Genomic DNA, 20,047 nt, shown 5'->3' with positions numbered 1-20,047 from the left:
TAGTTCCTCACACCAGTGTGTGTGAGGATGTGTGTGGTGAGGTCACTCTTTTTAATGAATGTTTTCCCACATTCCTCACACTTGTAGTTCCTCACACCAGTGTGTGTAAGGATGTGTCTGGTGAGGGTACCCTTCTCCATGAATGTTTTCCCACATTCCTCACACTTGTAGTTCCTCACACCAGTGTGTGTAAGGATGTGTGTGGTGAGGGTACCCTTCTCCATGAATGTTTTTCCACATTCCTCACACTTGTAGTTCCTCACACCAGTACGCCAGAATAGAGGAGCTAGAATGGCACTGAATTTTGAAAAAAAACCTACAGCCTAATCCTGGGGGGCAAACCTAACCTAACCTACTAACTCTCTTGGGCTAAGGTAACCCATGCTCAGCCTGCGGGGCTATCCAACACAAGCCCAAACCGAACCTCGCCATGAAGGGCTAACCGTGTATGTGTGTGTGTGTGTGTGTGTGTGTGTGTGTGTGTGTGTGTATATATATATATATATATATATATATATATATATATATATATATATATATATATATATATATATATATATATATATCTATATATATATATTCCTTTTAGTTTGAATTTTTATTCACAGGAGAATAATGCTGCATATGTATGTTCTATTCCACAGATCACCAGTGTCAGCAAGCACATTAATTATGTAAAGAAAATGGCCTTCCAACTTGATTTCACAACAGAAGGCTTCAGTAATATAATTTTGAAAAATGAAAAAGATGAAATACAAGTGAAAACTAATGCATTTAATGATGAGGACGCATGGAGGTGGAAAGAAATTTTTACTATGAAGAATAGTGTTTGCTTCAATGTATCAAGATATTTCACAGGTGTAAGATACACATTTCACCAGAAATTCATCTGCATGCATGGCGACAGACGCCATAAAGGAGCTATAAAAACAAACACAGGGTTAGTATTGCTGTATCAAAGAGCTATAGGACTATTGTATTTACTTTTATACTGTGACCGAACTTTACCTGTGACGGCACTATACTCAGACACATTTAAATTGCTACAATTGACTGCGCATGCATTAGCATATTAATTATAAATTATCACAAGTGCTTTGCCTTCTACATATAAATTTATCCAGGAAGGAAGATTATATTATAAGACTTAATATATAATTATGTAATTATATTGCCAGATGCAGTGTAACAATGGACATGAAAATCAAGCTCATCACAAGAGACACCTACAAGAGAGATAAGGATGTCAGGACCCATCCATGTATGATCATCATAAAGGGTGTCCACAATCATCCTACAGACTCTGCATCTGCTCTGCAACAACTGAGAGTTTTACCAGACACCAAGAATGCTTACTTCAAGTACTTCAATATTGGTAAGTGTACATGAGAATAGTTGTGGCTACATTTATTGAGTGTAACATCAAGGGAACTCACTACCTCATAAATACCATCATTCCTATTGCAATCACGATAAGTATATATATATATATATATATATATATATATATATATATAGATATATATATATATATATATATATATATATATATATATATATATATATATATATATATATATATAATTAGGGTACTGTGGGACTTTAGTATGTTTGAATGTTTTTTCAATCAATGCATCGCAATACAGGAAGAGGAAATACCCTGGCACACAGACAAGTGGGATATTCCTGTACTCGATAAAATTTCTACCCCATCTACTTTAATCTAGTTTATCATTACAAATGCATATTTCTTTTTCAGGCATGTCTGTAGCGCAGGCTGCAAGATGTTACCAAGATCAAATAAATGTCAGTGCAAGTCTCGCTACTAAGGCCAATTCTGCCATAAATCCCTCCCATAGAGTCATCTATCACATACGGAACCTGTGGCTCAAAGCAAACCATGGCACTTTAGGAGGAGGAGATATGTTTGCTTCCATTGAGAACTACGCTGCTACTTCAAAAGCTTCCAAGATTGAATATAAAACTGAGGGGAGAAATTTGCAGTTGTGTCAGTCACTGAATTTATGGGCAGAATTCATGAAAAATGCAGAGAAGCTGGTGAAGTTGTGTTCGTCGACACTACAAGTCACTTAGATCAACTGAACACAGCAGTAACTCCTTTTCTGTGTGCTGGGCCAGCTGGAGCTCTTCCCCTTGGAGTCATCTTCACATCTTCTCAGGATGAAGAAAGCTATACTGCAGGTATATATATATATATATACATATATATATATATATATATATATATATATATATATATATATATATATATATATATATATATATATATATATATATATATATATATATATATGAAGCATTTTCCCCTGTGGTTTCACATCCTATTGTTGGAATACGTAGATATGGTAATATACCTTTCATTATATTTTTCAGGTTTTCAGTTACTGAGGAAGGTGCTCGGTGAGACTGCCTTTTTCCAACAAGGGCATCCAGCTTGTTTCATAACAGACAACAGTGACGCTGAGCGTAATGCCTTGAAGACTGTATGGCCAGAATCTCAGCGCTTTCTGTGCATATTCCACATCCTGCAGCAGGTCTGGAGGTGGCTGTGTGATGGTTCACATGGCATCAAGAAGGAAGATCGCCGAGTACTAATGACAGTGGCAAAGAATCTGGTATATGCTGATTCAGATGAAACATTTCAAGATGAATGGAATTGCTTTTGTCAGACCCCAGAAGCCCAAAAGTATAACCAGTACATGAGGTACAGTTACCTATGTATTGTAGATATGTGACCATTATTAATTTTTAGATGAAATAAGATGGTCATTTTTTTAAGCTCAATTGTATTATATTTGTGGATGTTTGACAGTTTTCATTTAGCTAGTGAAGACTAACAGATTATGTATTAATCTTTCAATCTTTCAGATATAGGCTACCGTACAAGAGGAAAAAATACATACGTTGGTATGGTAACAAACCATTCAAAGTATATTTAGTGAATGTATGATAAGATTTTCAATTTCATTCTGCCTATGCATGTGTGGTGGTGGCTGCTCTGTCTTTTCTGCGGTTTGCTGAAGTTTGATATGATTATTCTTGTAGTTGCCTACTCATGTTGGTGCACATCTTTATTATGAACAGCATGTTTATTTTGCACTTGGATATGTACACATGGTGTACGTTTAAAGATAATTTTAAAAATGCAGATGTACTGATGCGGATGTGGATTAATACTTTTAAAATTTAGTATGCGCTTTACGTTTGTTTTGGTGGCTGGCTTGCTTGTCTTTATCGTCCAGTTTGCTGAATGTTTTAATGCATCATATTATAAGATTCATTTTGACTTGCGTACATTCTTGACAGTTAAAATGTATAGTACAGATAACCATTCCTTGTTGGTGTATGTCATGTACAGACCCCTCCTCTAACAACATTTCGTCTGACACTATCAAAGTCCTTCCACCCTGTGATGAATGACAGGCAAAAAGTTTAAACTACCCTGCCCTTCTCTTAGTAACGATTCGCACCATGTATTTGTTTTGTCTTAATATAGCCACAATTGCCAGATATAGGAACGAAAATGCATTGGTGGAGGCATTGGAGGTGGCAGGGGACTGTACATAAGTAATGCACTGATAATATGTTATTTCAATGTAGTTAAAGTATATTGCATTTACAGGTATCTGGCAAAGCTGATAGAAAGGAAGGAAGAATGGAGTACTGTGTACAGGGCTGGATTTTTGCTACGTGGACACCACACAAATAATTTTGCAGAATCTACCATGTGCATCATTAAAGATATCATTCTCAACAGGTTAGTGTGCCATTTGTCATTATATATACCTCAGTCAAGCTATAAACGTCTAATAGGTCGATGAACGGGGTCGTTCATAGCGAATTCGTTCATAGTTAATACTGTATGCTATGGGAAAAAGGCTAATAGGTCAATCAGCCCTCTCCTAAACCTAACTTTCAGCCCTATTTTACCTGTTTTCCGGGAAAAAATGGTGTTAAACATGGAATACATTGTACACATAAAGAAAATGGTAAAGTGACCTCTGACACGTCATATAAAACATGTATTATATTCCTTATAATGTTTGTATATGGAGGAACCCATCGATGACTGACGAATTTCCAATGATGTACTTTTCCAATAATCCTCCCCAGTGGCGTAGCCAGTGGGGAGACCATAGAGATTGCCCCTAGGCAAATTTCTAGGAAATTTTTGAGACGTTGGAAGAGATTTTGACTTTGTATATTATTTGTCATAAAAATACAGATATCCCTATTGAAGAAAGGGAAAATACAGTTTTCCCCATACAAGATAGGGAAGAAATTCAGTTTTCACCTTAGAAGATAGAGAAGAAATACAGTTTTCCCCATACAAGATAGGGAAGAAATTCAGTTTTCACCTTAGAAGATAGAGAAGAAATACAGTTATCCCATTACAAGATAGGGAAGAAATTCAGTTTTCACCTTAGAAGATAGAGAAGAAATACAGTTTTCCCCATACAAGATAGGGAAGAAATTCATTTTCACCTTAGTAGATAGAAGAAATACAGTTTTCCCCATACAAGATAGGGAAGAAATTCAGTTTTCACCTTAGAAGATAGAAAAGAAATACAGTTTTCCCCATACAAGATAGGGAAGAAATTCAGTTTTCACCTTAGAAGATAGAATAGTAATAGAGTTTTCCCCATACAAGATAGGGAAGAAATTCAGTTTTCACCTTAGAAGATAGAAAAGAAATACAGTTTTCCCCATACAAGATAGGGAAGAAATTCAGTTTTCACCTTAGAAGATAGAGAAGAAATACAGTTTTCCCCATACAAGATAGGGAAGAAATTCAGTTTTCACCTTAGAAGATAGAGAAGAAATACAGTTTTCCCATACAAGATAGGGAAGAAATTCAGTTTTCACCTTAGAAGATAGAGAAGAAATACAGTTTTCCCCATACAAGATAGGGATTCAGGAAGAAATTCAGTTTTCACCTTAGAAGATAGAAGAGATACAGTTTCCCCATAGCAGCAAGGTATTATATATTAAGCAAATTTGTGGTATTGTAACACTAAAGAAGTTCCTTACTAAACTACTAGTGCCTAATAGTAAAAAGTTACAAATTCAGTACACTGACATATAATTAAATTTTATCACTGTGAAAACAACTAAAATAATGTTTTGCTATGCACATATTCTATAAATAATGTTCATCGATATTTAGCTAATAAAAAACCTTTATAATATATAATATACGTATAATAATTGTGCACCAATGTGTAATATTTTAGAAATCAGGACAAAAATTTATGCTATACATGTTTCTGGTTTGCCCTGCAGATGTAAAGCCTACAACACGACTCAACTGATCATGTTTATGAATGAAATATTTGATGAATATATGAAACAACGCCTCATTGATGTGTCTCTGTAGAAGGAAAGTAGTGAAGCCACCAACTGGGATTTCCATTAGTAAGGAAAGCAACACTAGGTATAATGAAGATCAGCATCAGTTCATAGTTAAAAGCCAGTCAAAGGAACAAATACAGTATACTGTAGATCTTAAAATTGGCTTGTGCGAGTGCAGTACTGGTATGACTGGTAAGGTTTGCAAACATCAGGCTGCTTGTTCTTTTTTTTTTTTTTTTTTTTTTTTTTAAGTAGCGGCCTATAGCGCCGGTAGGCTTTCCCAGTGGGGCCTGATGGTCGGCCCAAGGCTTCTTCCAGTGGGTCCTGATGGTCAGCCCAGCCCGTTCTGGCGCAGGCGAGTGTTTATAGTGGCGCCATCTTGCATTGGCTCATGCTGCCCTCCCGGAGCTCATCTTTAATCCTAGAATCTAGAGTCCGGGTTGATAGGTGGTCTTCTGGACAGCATGTGGGTAGTTTTAAGCCACTCGGCGGCGGCTGAAAAATCCCAGCTTGGTGGCACCGGGCGGGATTGAACTGTCCTCCTGAACGCGGTGGTGTTACTCTGTCGATTCAGCCACCGCCTCCCCAGTTCCTCTTGCAGTTACCTCAGATATTGGAAAATAGCCCAGAAAATAGGCACTGGCTTGCAAGTATTGCACTTGGAAATGAAAACGTACCACCCTTGGATTTCTTTGTTACCTTGAAAGAAAACTCTGAATCAGTAACAGGGATGATCACTCACATACTGGAGAAAACAAAAGTCTCATGGTGCAGCTCATGATGTAGATAATGTGGAAGTAGAGATGCCACCTACAAACATAAAGCCAGAAGTGGAATGTAATGAAACTGGAGACGTAAGTAATTCTACCAAACCTACAGGTGCAGCAGTATTACAAGTAATAACAGAAATTAATGACACTATGCTCCACCTTGCTACTCAGTATGGAGATGAACAGACTCTTGAGGGAATGCAGAAACTGTTGTCAAGACTTAAATCTGTTCGAACATCAAATCAACTGAACAGCCTTCTTCACAGCACTGGTAGTTCTGCTATGCAGGGAGCTGGTCGTGGCAAAATACCTTGCCAGCCCACTTCTGTTGCACGACGCCAGGTGGGCATGCCACGAGGAGCTGCACCCATTGGAAAGGGTCGCAAACGAAAAGGCAGCCTTATTGAAAAGGCAATAAAATGACACCGCAACCTAGCACTAAACATATCTCTCAATCAGCCTAATGCGAAGAGTCATGGTTCTGGCTATTAAGTATCCTAACTCATGTACATCTTTTTCCAACTAACCATTCATTTTTTTCTCAATGTGTCCAAACCAGTTCAAAACATTGCTTATCCATAGCACAGTTTCCGGATAAGTAGACTACCCTTTGTTGTCCTATAAATATGTTATGTTATGTTATCATTACCTGGAATCTCTTAGCAAGTGGTACACTCACACTAGCTACAATGCGTGCTGAACTTCACCACCTATATATCCTCTTCTCTCAAAAAAGATCAATTTACTTTAACTTTCAATATCACTCTTGTACACACCCTATTAAATTAATTCACCACATTTTTAATCTTAAGTTCCCTTTTACTGTCAGCAAGCAAGACAGTGTCATCTGCAAACATCCAATCACAGGCTAATCAGCAAAATGCAACCTCAATCTTGCTCCAATATTCCCAACCTTGGCTTTATTTTCCCTCATAAAATCATCCGTAAAGATATTGATATGCTATGGCGACATCACATCCCTGTCTCACCTCCACCCTCACATATGAATACGCCCCTCTATGAAATGCCTTTTTTTTTCCTCCATTACCTAACTGTCCTCCTACACCATATATTCCTAGAACTTTCCATAGATCTTCCTTATCTTCTCCTATCATATGTCTTCTTAAGATTCATACAGGCTGCATATAGTTTTCTACCTCTTCCTAAATACTATTCAACTATCATCTTAATTGTAAATATTTCATTCATGCAGTCCTTCCCTTTCCTGAAACCTCCTTGCTCCTTACTAACCTTCTCTGTTATTTCCATCAGCCTTTCAGTCAATATTCTCCCATAAACTTTTCCTGGATCACTGAGCATCCTAATCCTTTTATTGCTATTGCACTCACTTTTACTCTTGAGAGGGGACAGTTAGTGTCTTCATCCACTTCTCTTGCACTTAATGGTCCACAAGCAAGTTTACATATCAATAGCATACACTCTACCACTACATCTCCATACTTAAACATTTATGGGGTTAATCCATCCATACTTACAGTTTTACAACTTGTAACATATAGTATCCTGCTTTCTCTTCTGTTCGTTTTTCTCTCTCTCCACACAAGCTCGCATTTTGCCTGCTCCCATACCCACCATACTCGTACTTTCTACAGTAACATCTCCAACTGAGTTCACACTCATTAGATGTTGAAAATTATTCTGTCATACCACAGTGACCTCGCCTTAGCTTACCACCAAACTCTCTCTCTCTCTCTCTCTCTCTCTCTCTCTCTCTCTCTCTCTCTCTCTCTCTCTCTCTCTCTCTCTCTCTCTCTCTCTCTCTCTCTCTCTCTCTCTCTCTCTCTCTCTCTCTCTCTCTCTCTCTCTCTCTCTCTCTTATTATTATTATTATTATTATTATTATTATTATTTTTTTTTTTCTTCTTCTTCTTCTTCTTCTTCACCACTTAGTTTCCTACCAAACTATTCATCCATCTGTTTATATACTTTCACAAAGTAATTCCCTCACTTTCCTTTTTCAATACCTATCCTACTCCATCCTCCTATTTTCCCTAATTCCTCAGTAGCATTCTTACACACACACACACACACACACACACACACACACACACACACACACACACACACACACTACCGCCCCTGAGATGTATTATACTATGAGTATGAACCAATGGCAGCCTGTCCACATACCTGTATAGTGGGGGCTATAGGGCTCCCCAGCCAGTGGTACTTCTCCAATCTGTGATGCCTTATTCCCAGTCAGTATATGGTAGTATCTCCCTATGTGGTGCTTAATTGATGAAATATACATTTTAATTTCTTTTCTTATTACTCTATGCCCTTTCGTAATATTGTTTAGTTTTATATAGTACATGAATGTATTATCTGTATATATTTGCAATGACGGACAATTACCTTAAAATCTTTTGCAGGTACTCTTGGGGAGCAGGAAAATAATGTTATTAACCCTGTGTTATAATGGACATGTCATAATAATATTTCACATATCTGTATCTTCTGAGAATTAATGTAACGTACCCCATTCGTTAGCTAATTAAGGAGATCTATTTATTTTTGTCTGAACTGCAGGTAATATTTTTTGCATTCTATGTATAATGTCTATGAATACATGTATAATTTTCTAGTTGGTAATTCACTTTTACCTCCTGAGAGAGAGAGAGAGAGAGAGAGAGAGAGAGAGAGAGAGAGAGAGAGAGAGAGAGAGAGAGAGAGAGAGAGAGAGAGAGAGAGAGAGAGAGAGAGAGAGAGAGAGAGAGATTTACATAGATTTACATAGAAAATCAGACAACACAGACCCCATGGTCCAGACTTGGTGGTCTGTCCTTAAACCTAAGTGATTTTACATTAATCAGAAGACTCCAAAACGTTGCATTTCTACTCTAGTTGATATTAAGTTGAAGGAAGTGACGGTCGAGCTTATTTTTGAAGGAGTCAATCGTGTTACACTGGACCACTGATGGTGGAAGCTTATTCCATTCTCGCACTACAACGTTGGTGAAGAAAAATTTGGTGCAATCTGAATTTACTTGTCTACATCTGAGTTTTACGCCATTGTTCCTCGTGCGCAGACTGTCATCGATCATAAACAATGTTGATCTGTCTACATTCGTGAAACCATTAAGTATTTTAAAACATTCGATCAATTTTCCTCGGAGGCGACGTTTCTCAAGAGAGAACATGTTAAGGATAGAAAGCCTTTCTTCGTAGGATTTGTTGCGCAAGGAAGGGATCATTTTCGTTGCCCGACGCTGAACACCTTCTAATTTAGCAATATCCTTTGCATGGTGGGGGACCAAAACTGTACCGCATATTCCAAGTGGGGTCTGACTAAACTGTTGTAGAGCGAGTATTACATCTTTATTCTTGAATACAAAGTTTCTTTTAATGAAGCCCAACATTCTGTTCGCTTTATTTGCTGCATCGATGCATTGCTGTGAGAATTTGAGGTTTGACGCGATTTTGACCCCAAGTCTTTGACGCATTGAACGCTTTTGAGTTTAACGCCGCGCATTTCGTATTCGAACTTCTTATTCCTCGTTCCAACTTGAAGGACCTGGCACTTGTCTACGTTAAAGGGCATCTCCCATCTATCCGACCAAGCTGAAATTTTGTGCAAATCCTCTTGGAGGCTTTGCCTGTCTTCGTCAGTGAGAGCCGAGTTACCAATCTTTGTGTCGTCTGCAAATTTACTAATGCGGTTATTGAGTCCAACATCCACGTCGTTGATGTAAATAATGAAGAGCACTGGGCCAAGGACCGAGCCCTGAGGGACGCCACTAGTGACAGGCGCCCACTCTGAGTTAAATCCGTCAATCACTACTCTTTGTTGTCTGTTGCTCAACCAATTCGCGATCCATTGGTTTACTTGACCGTCAATACCTATTTGCTTTAATTTGTAAAGTAATTTATGATGCGGGACTTTATCAAACGCTTTCTGGAAATCAAGATAGACTACGTCCAGTGATTTGGTTACGTCATAAACAGTGAAGAGGTCGTTATAAAAGGTTAATAGGTTTGATAGGCAGGATCTTTTGTTTCGGAAGCCATGTTGTGAGTCCCCAATCAATGAGTGGCTTTCAAGGTAACTCACAATTTTGTCTCTAATTATGCCCTCAAGTAGCTTACCTACAACCGAAGTTAGACTAATGGGCCTGTAATTACCTGGTACTTTTTGTCTCCTTTCTTGAAAATCGGTGTCACGTTAGCCTTTTTCCAATCTGAAGGGACGATGCCTTGTCGCAAGGACATATTGAATACGGTTGTGAGGGAGGAGAGTATTTCGCTCTTCGTTTCTTTCAGCAGAGTTGGATATACTTTGTCAGGTCCAGGACTTTTATTTGTTTTAAGTGAATGGAGAGCTTTAAGGACTTCATCGGTTGTTATTTCAAAATTAGGCAATGCATGCTCGAGATTTACAATAGTACTGGTGTTGGTGGTAGCGAGAGGAAGACTGTTAGTATTAAACACCGAGGAAAAGTAATTGTTTAAGAGGTTTGCAATGTGTTGGCTGTCAGTCACTAGTGCACCGTCGCTGTTTGTTAAAGGTCCAATACCACTTTTGATCGCCTTTCTGTTGTTTATGTAACTGAAGAAAGATTTCGGGTTATTTTACAGTTGGCTGCAATATTTTCTTCATATCTACGCTTTGCCTGACCTACTAGTCTTTTTACTCGTCGCCTGGCATCATTATAGAGTCTAATGTTCTCGGGCGTGCTTTGTTCTTTCTTTAACCTGTAAAACAATTTTCTCTCATTGACTGATTGTTTAATTTCGCTATTAAACCACGGTGGGCTTTATTAGTGTTAATTCGCTTCTCGCACAGGGGACGAATGTGTTCTGCAGAGTGAGTAAGTGATTTTTAAGGCTTAGCCAGGCTTCCTCTACGTTGCCGTCATCTGATAGTTGTATTTCTGTTAGTTTTAGTCGGATTTCTACGAAGATAGCTATTTTGAAATTGGGACCATATACTTTATTTTCAGTCACTGATGATTGAGCTTTAATGTCGACGCGCACTAATTTATGATCGCAAGAACCGAGGTGTTCTCCTACCGTGACACTACTGACAAGGTTATCTTGGGTCGTTATAACAAGGTCGAGTATATTATTTTGTCGAGTTGGCTCAGAAACCATTTGGCTTAGATAATTTTCTTCTAGAAATTCGATCATTCTATGTGACTCGCCTTCTGTACCTGACAGTATCGCCCAGTCGATATGGGAGAGGTTAAAGTCTCCTAATATCAGTGAGTCGTTGTTATTAAGTGACTGCCTTAAGACGCTGTACATTTGAAGGTCGTCTTATAGTGATTGCCCTGGAGGTCTGTAGGTGACAGATATATTTAAATTGACTTTTGCAATGTTTACTCGCACGCACAAATGTTCAACGTTACTGTTTCCCGGTGTTTTGTCGGTGGGTTGCAAATAGCTTTTGACATAAAGGGCGACGCCACCGCCTCTACGGTTTACACGATCTTTGTTGAAGAGTCTGTAGCCATCTATGTTGTATTCGGAACTTAAATCAATATTTGTGGTGTCGATAAATGTTTCGGTTATAGCAATTATGTCAAAATTTTCTGTTAAAGCAAGACATCTCAGTTCATCAAATTTGTTTCTTAGAGAGAGAGAGAGAGAGACTGAAGTTGTATTTACCTAAGTATGTCATTTAAATGCTCCATTTTCTTTTACAATCTTATTTTCTTTCTTTATTTATCACGGTAACTTAACGTATAGTATTTTCCATACTCAAATAAAAACTCAGAATAAAAACATTACGTTTCATTAGCTAACAGACATACACATTGTACGATTGAAATGAATAAAAAAAAATGATTACAGGATTTATGTGACGATGTGACGTCATAGTAATGCATTCGTCTGTGAAGCGTCTGATTGGTCGGCGGAGGGAATGACGCACTCGTCTCTGAGGCGTCTCATTGGTCGCCGGAGGGTATGGTGTTGAGTCAGTATACAGAGTGTAAAAATGCGGGCGGGGAAACAATTCACTGACACCGGCGGCATATTGCCCCAGGGAGAACGCGGGTTCCTGACGCCAACCGCGCTGGTGATGCTCGCCATACTGCTCTTAGTTCAACAATGATTACAATTCGGTAAAGATGTCCTTTTTATAACACCTTTTCCTCCCGACTCGCTTGACTTTCTTTTTCCCGCTTCCTCTAGTCAATTTCATTGCAGCTTGCTTTAAGGAATTAATTCCATGCTTTTTTATAAAGCTTCTCAAGTTGCTTCCCCGTGAAATATCATCTAGAACGTTGTTTCCAAATGTTCGAGCTGAAGGCACAATGACATTTTTCACTAGGAAAGGGAAAGCTCTTTTAGCGAGTCCAGTTAAAACCGAGAATAAACCCCCGCCTCTGTGATAGCTTGGTTCATAAGAAAGTGTGACTATATCATCAATACCACTCCCTCGGGATGATATCTGTTTGCCATTCGAAAACAGGGTATGATATTCTGCTACGGAAGGAGGGATGAATGTAACCCGCATGGTGGCGGCGAGGAGACTGTCTTTTCAAATGGACAACATTCCTATTAATACAGCAAAATGTACTCAAAGATTCAACGCGATCGGATATGAAGTAAACATGTAACAGGGTATCCTTCTTCGAAATGCATAGGACGACCTTTTTGATCTGTGAGTTTAATAGAAATCGAATCAATTACTTTGGATTTAAGGGACTTATATATAGTTGGATGCACGCCTTTTGTTAGACCTCCGGAGAGCGAAAAGGCATCAAGAATATTTACATTTTTCCCTGCATACCTAGAGGGATCGACAAGGTCAGTGTAAATGAGAACACACTGTACGTCACCATTTCTCAACAGAGGGGCATGACCATGTAACGGAACAAGAACGGGTTTTTTTTGTTCTTCATGTGTACCCAAGGAAGAAAACACAGCATAACCTAAGTTGGGGACAAAACCGAGAACCTGGGCCAGTCGCGCATCAAAGGAAACCTTAATAAATACAACTTGTGGATGATAACCATTGTAGCAGAACAAAGTTAAATGGTCATTTGTGGAGCTAAATGCAAGAACCTCTCTAGAATACGCTAGTAAATGGTAGTTGTATCCATCGACCATCTCCTTTATCAATGTCGTTATTATACCGTTAACACACATCAGCAAATACCCAGTGTCATTATACAAGATATTAGCATTAATAGCCTTTGACAGTGTGCGTCTTTCAATAGCTTCTGAATCTGGCGTTGGTCTTATACCACATTCAAGGTGTATACTACACTCTGGTTCACCCGGTTTAACAATGTAATACCGACGGGGAAGCAACACGTTCAGTAGACCGACTTCATATTCCACGTCCTTGTCTAATGTTAGAGTTTGTATATTATTAGTAAAGCTAGTGCTGGAATTGGGGTAAATTTCCCATCCGCAATGCTGGTAACATATATATGATGTGACTCCATTTAGAGCAAGCAAGACACTAGCAAAAATATTATAATTATTTCATTATATAGAGGTAGACATGACGAGATGCCAATTACATATTGAAGGTAAATCATACTAAACATCATTACATTGTTATTTATTGACATATTTTACATTTAGTGATGTACATAATTATTGGGAAATTGTCTGGAGCTATAGTTATTCAGGACCCACGTCGACTACAGCACCGTCCCGTTTTCTTTTCCATTCGTCAGCCACAGCGTCGTCCTCTGTATCCACCAGTTTCCTCTTCCTGTTTCGCTCGGGAGACACAGATAGAGTTAATTTTGTTTCAGGCTCATCGCAGGTCCACCATCTGTCCAGGATGACGCACGATATATTATGCAGTTGGAGTTCAGCCGCAGCCTCTTGGAGATGCGGTTGGTAGTCAGCTTTCCACAACACGTAAAGAATTCCAGCGCTTGCAATATTGTAGGGGAAGACGACACTTGTAATGTTGCTTTTAATCACCCATTCTACCAGTTTTGTGATGGACTCTTTAAACCAGCGGAGGCGGTTATCATAACTGTCTTCCTTTACCCCACGAATGAAATTTTGATCTCTTGACGTCTGAAGATATCCTTGGTTTATAGGGTTATTTTCCAGTTCGCGGCCAGGAGCATACTGGGTTAGGATACACGCCACATAAGGAAGATTTTCACTCGGAGGATAGCGAATATGCAGACTACCGGGAATACCACGATCTTCCCAGCGACACCTGTTCAGTTAATAGATCGGGCTTCTTTCGCGGTAGAGATTACTGTGCGGGTATAATCCATGTAGGCGTCCAGTAAACCCCCTCTTTTCGTAGCAGGAACTGCAGTTGAGGGAAGAAACGATGATGGTCTTGTTGTTGCGGTAGATGTCATCGCCAGGAGAACCGTCTTTGTAGTTGAACACGTAGGCGTCCGACATGGTGTCCTCTGGTATACTGGTGAGTGATGAATAGTACAGCTTCAGCTGATGGCGAGGGACGAGTAGCGAACCATCGTCCCATCTGCTCTCTTATAAGCCCGCTCGGGGCACCACCGTGTCCGAGCGTGTTCGTCCTCGCCTCCGGCATTTCTCTCCATGACGTCGCCGCCCCCTCTGTATAAGTCGCGCGTCCAACGCGGTTCAGTATCTACAACGTCCATGGTTCTGTTTCTTTCTTGAATCACAATGTAGGACTACACTAGCACATTGGAAAAGCGGATTTAATATGGGTCCCATCTGTAAGTTGCCAACGATGGTTGTTTGGTGAAACCAGATCCCTGAATCTTTTGCCGCACGCGCGTATTTTTTATTTCGCTAGGTAATACACCCGTGGCGTCAATGATGTGTTTTATATCAGCAATGTCAGCAATCGTTGGTTTCTGACTTGCATTAGAGAGTAAATTCAACATGTACAGGATATTGGAGGATCGAACAGAAGACAATAGGTTGCCTCGGCTATCCCATTTTACGATGGGATTGTCTTTTATTCGTTCTAGCATCATATTGACGTATGGCACGTCGATACTTTTAACATACAGAGGTATTAAATTACTTATTTCAGGATTGGAGGATATCTTGTTCTCCCTAATCCCTGTGACTCTAAGTTCCACGGGTGGTAGTTTTGTGGTTTTGTATACACCAGATCGCGATATTTTCTTTTTTTTGTAACTTTTCTTTCTTACAGAGCGAGACGACGGGTTCAATATTGTAGGAGTGCTTGGTCTTGCACCATGGGACGACACGACAGGACCGCTGCTGCTTGCTGGCACATGTTCAGAGACCGGCATATGATCGGGATGGGTCGACTGCGGGTTGAAACACGATTGGCCGTTGACCCCCGGACTCGTGGAGTTGGCGCATTTAGGCTTAATACCCGTTAAAGCACGCTCAGCGGTAGACTCATGAAGAAGATAATACGTGCGCATTATCCAAATAATTTTCCGATCAAGGAAGCGGCAATAGGTAATATAGCAGCTAATATATTACCGCCCCGTCTCGATGTCAATATAAGTCTTTTCTTATGGAGAGGAGTTTTCTTTCTAGCTATGGCACGTATGTCTTCCCGATAGTTACGTAATTTCTTGATAACTTTGCTATTGAGGGTGAGGTGCTTCTTTAACAAATTGGAAAATATTTCAGATATACAGTTCAATTGTTCTCGAGCTGCTTGCTTAATAGCACGGTTTCTATCTTTTACTTTTAATTTCTTCAAAAGTAAGACAAAGTTTTTGTGTGCACTGAGGAGTGGTGTCTTTTTACGCATTTTCTACAATATCATTAGCGTCGATCCAGCTGTTGAATGAAGTAGGGTATCCCAACCACAATACAAAATACTGCTTTTTTCCTTTATTTTTTCGTGAACGCAGTATTTTAATATCGTATGTCTCAGGCAGAGCGCTTAAGACGAGCTCTGGCGCGTAGAATATCCCCTGTATTGGTTCTCCAGACAAATCTTCTAAAAGATAAGTTCTTGGGCGATTCTTGTGTTTAATTGATTTTATGCGAAAGAGCTCGTGAGTATTTTGCTGCGTGTATCCTTTATGAAATACAGAGGAACGAGCACTTCCAACAAGGCGAAATATTTCCCCAACTGCCAGTCGAGAACTGATGGAAGGTGCTGGTTGCTTCGGGTTTTTATACATTGCGTGGAATTGCCGTTTGATTGCAGATGGGTCTTTTAAGTTATGAATATCAATGGGAGTTTGTTTGTTCTTCAGTCCAGAATGGGGCGAGCGGTTGTAGGCACTGACCATGTTTTGCAGCTGATCAATATATCTTGAAGAATTTTGAGACGTGATGAACTTGTAGATGCGTGCTTTAAGTGTACGAATGGCCCGCTCTGCCAAGGCTGCTTTGATCTCACTTGAGTACACACTGTACAGCTTAATGCCCCGGGAACATAAATAGTTTCTTACTTTTCGATTCCAGAATTCTGTGCCCAAGTCGGTGTTTAATCTTCGTAAGCCTTCAGAATCTTTATTTTCCACCACTTGTTTAAAGGCCACGAGCATAGTATTTGCGTCTTTATTCTGACGCGGGACAACTTGCATATATCTAGAAAACACGTCTATGCATACTGTACTAACAAGTAGCCTATGTTATTATTTTCCTTTCTTATATGTCTCACGTCTGCTAAATCGGCAGCCATGATTACTTTGGGTTTTGAGGCTATTATCTTTTGCCGGGGAAATGTTTTAGTCTGTAGCTTATGCAATGTATATGTTTTATTGCTTCTCAAAAAGTTGAATACGTCATCACGTGTTATTGCCGGATTTATACTTTTTGCTTTCTCCCATAATTTCGCCTGAGAGCTTAAACCATAGGGTTCGTTATGTTGGGAGTATAGTGCGTGTAAGAGTTCCTTCTTCCTGGAGTTCACCATTGGAATACGCGTTCACCTGGGGTTCTCCAACAATGTTTGAGCGAAACTGTAGGGACTCAGGAGTATTTATACCCAAATCAACAAGAAGATATCCATAAGGACGTGAATATACAGCATATTTATATATATCTACAAACTGGTTTGCCTTCTCTTTCCCGAATATTTGTCTGCCCAGAGTGTGAATTTGAGATACATCGCGCTGTCTTAACAAGAGGAAATGAGAACAGTTCAGGCTAATATTCCTTGCATGCTTTCCACCCATATATAGATTTTGAGTGATAAATATGCATGAAATATTGTTGTGCCGTCCGCGAGTAAAAGCATGAACCACAATTTTGTTCCTTACAGCATCAATGAAAATATCGTTAAGTACATACAATGTCCCTCTCTGATCAAACGTATCCTCGTTGGCAATTGGATCAATTATTTCAGATGACACTATAACTTTAGGTCCTATTTCTTTATTTCTTTGAAGAGGATGAGACGTTAAGCCACATATGACAATTTTTTTGAACTTTTCATGATACTTCAGAATAAGCTGCTGTACAAGTTCCGATTTTCCAGAGTTGCTGTATCCTGCAACTATTATGCGCGCAGGATATTGGAAAATATCGAGAAGGTTCTCTGAATATGTCTCAGTCATAGCGGAAACTCTATTAATGATGGTAATTATTAAAGTATGATGCTTATATAGCACAGAATATGTGTGTGTGTGTGTGTGTGTGTGTGTGTGTGTGTGTGTGTGTGTGTGTGTGTGTGTGTGTAAGTAAGTAAGTAAGTAAGTAAGTAAGTAATGTTTATTGCCATAATATATACACATTGATATATACATATATATATATATATATATATATATATATATATATATATATATATATATATATATATATATATATATATATATATATAATTATAATTCTGGCAACGAATCTAGCCTGTCAAGCCGAAGCTTCCCGACAGACTGTATATTTATTACATTGTACTATTATTATCTTTCTAAAGGTTGCAGATAGCTCCCAACCATAAACCTAAATACAAATATACAATAAATAACAACATTAACTATAATACCAGATGAAGTTATAATAGTTATATCTAAAATGTTAACTATAATAACAACTACAACAGCATCAACAATAATAATAATAATAACAATAATAATAATAATAATAATAACAATAATAATAATAATAATAATAATAATAATAATAATAACAATAATAAAAATAATATGGACAATAGTACTATGCAATTCACTGATTAGATTTAATAATGTAAATTTGTGTTCATGTTTCAGGAATAAATTATAATTTTAACCGTGATTGTTTTGGATTGCAAATAAGTGTGTTTTTACTGACTTTTTAAATAGAGAGAAATTATTACTATTAAGGAGATTTTTTATTTCTACTGGCAAAGAATTCCAAACTTGAGGTCCTGAGCATAAAATACTATTTCTGAAAAGAACTGTCCTGAACTGTGGAGAGATAAGATTTATATTGTTCCTGCGCGTATTATGCACTGTATTAATAACTTGAAAAGGATGAGTTCCATGCATCAGTGCGAGGTTTTTATAAATAAATAATAGTAGAAAATAACAATGAATGTTTTTAAAATTAAGAAATCTATGTGTGGAAAATACGTTATGTGTGGAATCAAACTTGTTCATGTAAAACATACACCTAAATATCTTATTTTGAGAAACCTGAAGATTTTTAAGAAAGGAAGGCCACGTACACGCCCACACAGATACACAATAAATGAGATGCGGGTAACAAAGTGTATAATAAATACTGATAAGTGCTTCTTGTGTAAGGCTATTTCTTATTCGATACAGTATGCCACATATCCTAGATAGTTTATTTGCAACAGAATTAATTTGGTATTTCCAATTGATATTTTGATCTATGACAACGCCCAAAAACTTAGTATAAGAAACTCGTTCAAGTACTTTTCCTTCAAGTGTTATAGGTGGCATGTTAGTAGTGACTGATCGGTTTTGAAAGATAATGTATTTTGTTTTAGTGATATTTAACCTTAACTTATTATGTTTAAGCCACATATTAATTGAATTGAGCTCATTATTAATGTTTATATGCAACTATTTATATTTTTATCATCTAATAGTAAATTAGTGTCGTCAGCATAAATGGTATACTTAAATTTATTACTAGCATTGACAATATCATTAATATAGATGAGAAAAGTATAGGTCCTAGGATAGATCCTTGCGGTACACCCATTTTGATAGGCTTGAAAGAAGAATATTTAGAATTACAGTAAACAGCTTGAAATCGATTTGTTAAATAATTTTGAATAATTCTAAAGGAACTCCCTGAATCCCAAAATTACTAAGTTTACTTAATAGAATTTTTGACATAGCGAATCGAAAGCCTTAGAAAGATCTAAAAATTCCAACTAAATAATGTTTCTTTTTCCAGATATTTATACACATTATTGGTAAACTGAAATATGGCCGACTCAGTAGAGCGCCCTGGTCTAAAACCATGCTGACAATTCGAAAATAAATTATTTTCTCAATGAAATTTACAAGACGAGTGCATATCACTTTTTCAAAGACTTTACTGAACACAGGAAGAACTGATATAGGTCTGTAGTTATTGACATCATCTCTATTATCTGACTTAAATAATGGAATAATTTTAGCTTTCTTAAGTTCGTCCGGAAAAACTCCTTTCTTTAATGTGAGGTTAACTATGTGTGTTAATGGCAAGGAAATTATGCTGGCAGTTTGTCTTACGACCAAGGGAGAAATTTCATCAAAACCAGATGATGTACCTTTTAATGTCTTAAGAAAGTTTTCAATTTCTATCTGTGTAGCTGGTGATAAGTATACCGAGTAATTAGGTGAGTTGTGTAAATATGTCATATATTCACCCGCGACTATATCATGATCTAGCCCCCCAGCCTTCAAAAAATGGTCATTAAATGTTTCAGAAATGTCAGTACAATGTGGCTTTAATTCAATAACTGTATGTTTAGCACCTGTGCATCTACCAAGAATAGTATTAATGGATCTCCAGTGTTGTTTTGGATTACCTTGGCTATTAAGTAACTGCTCTTGGTTATACTTCTTCTTGGCTAATTT

At 38.1% G+C, this 20,047-nt stretch overlaps 2 long non-coding RNA genes across 2 annotated transcripts; both read left to right on the top strand.

Moving 5' to 3' along the window:
• Nucleotides 1-625: 625 nt before the first annotated feature.
• Nucleotides 626-1,956, top strand: LOC126990880 (uncharacterized). The gene is made up of 3 exons (XR_007744885.1): nucleotides 626-940; nucleotides 1,179-1,375; nucleotides 1,760-1,956. It is a non-coding gene; the product is annotated as an uncharacterized LOC126990880 (long non-coding RNA).
• Nucleotides 1,957-2,019: 63 nt separating this feature from the next.
• Nucleotides 2,020-3,889, top strand: LOC126990876 (uncharacterized). Its single transcript, XR_007744884.1, has 3 exons — nucleotides 2,020-2,202; nucleotides 2,395-2,725; nucleotides 3,644-3,889. It is a non-coding gene; the product is annotated as an uncharacterized LOC126990876 (long non-coding RNA).
• Nucleotides 3,890-20,047: the final 16,158 nt, after the last annotated feature.

The sequence above is a fragment of the Eriocheir sinensis genome, unplaced genomic scaffold, assembly GCF_024679095.1.
Source record: "Eriocheir sinensis breed Jianghai 21 unplaced genomic scaffold, ASM2467909v1 Scaffold218, whole genome shotgun sequence".
Taxonomy (NCBI): Eukaryota; Metazoa; Arthropoda; class Malacostraca; order Decapoda; family Varunidae; genus Eriocheir; species Eriocheir sinensis.
Note: the sequence above shows the minus strand (reverse complement) of the source record. Positions and strands in the feature narration are given on the sequence as shown.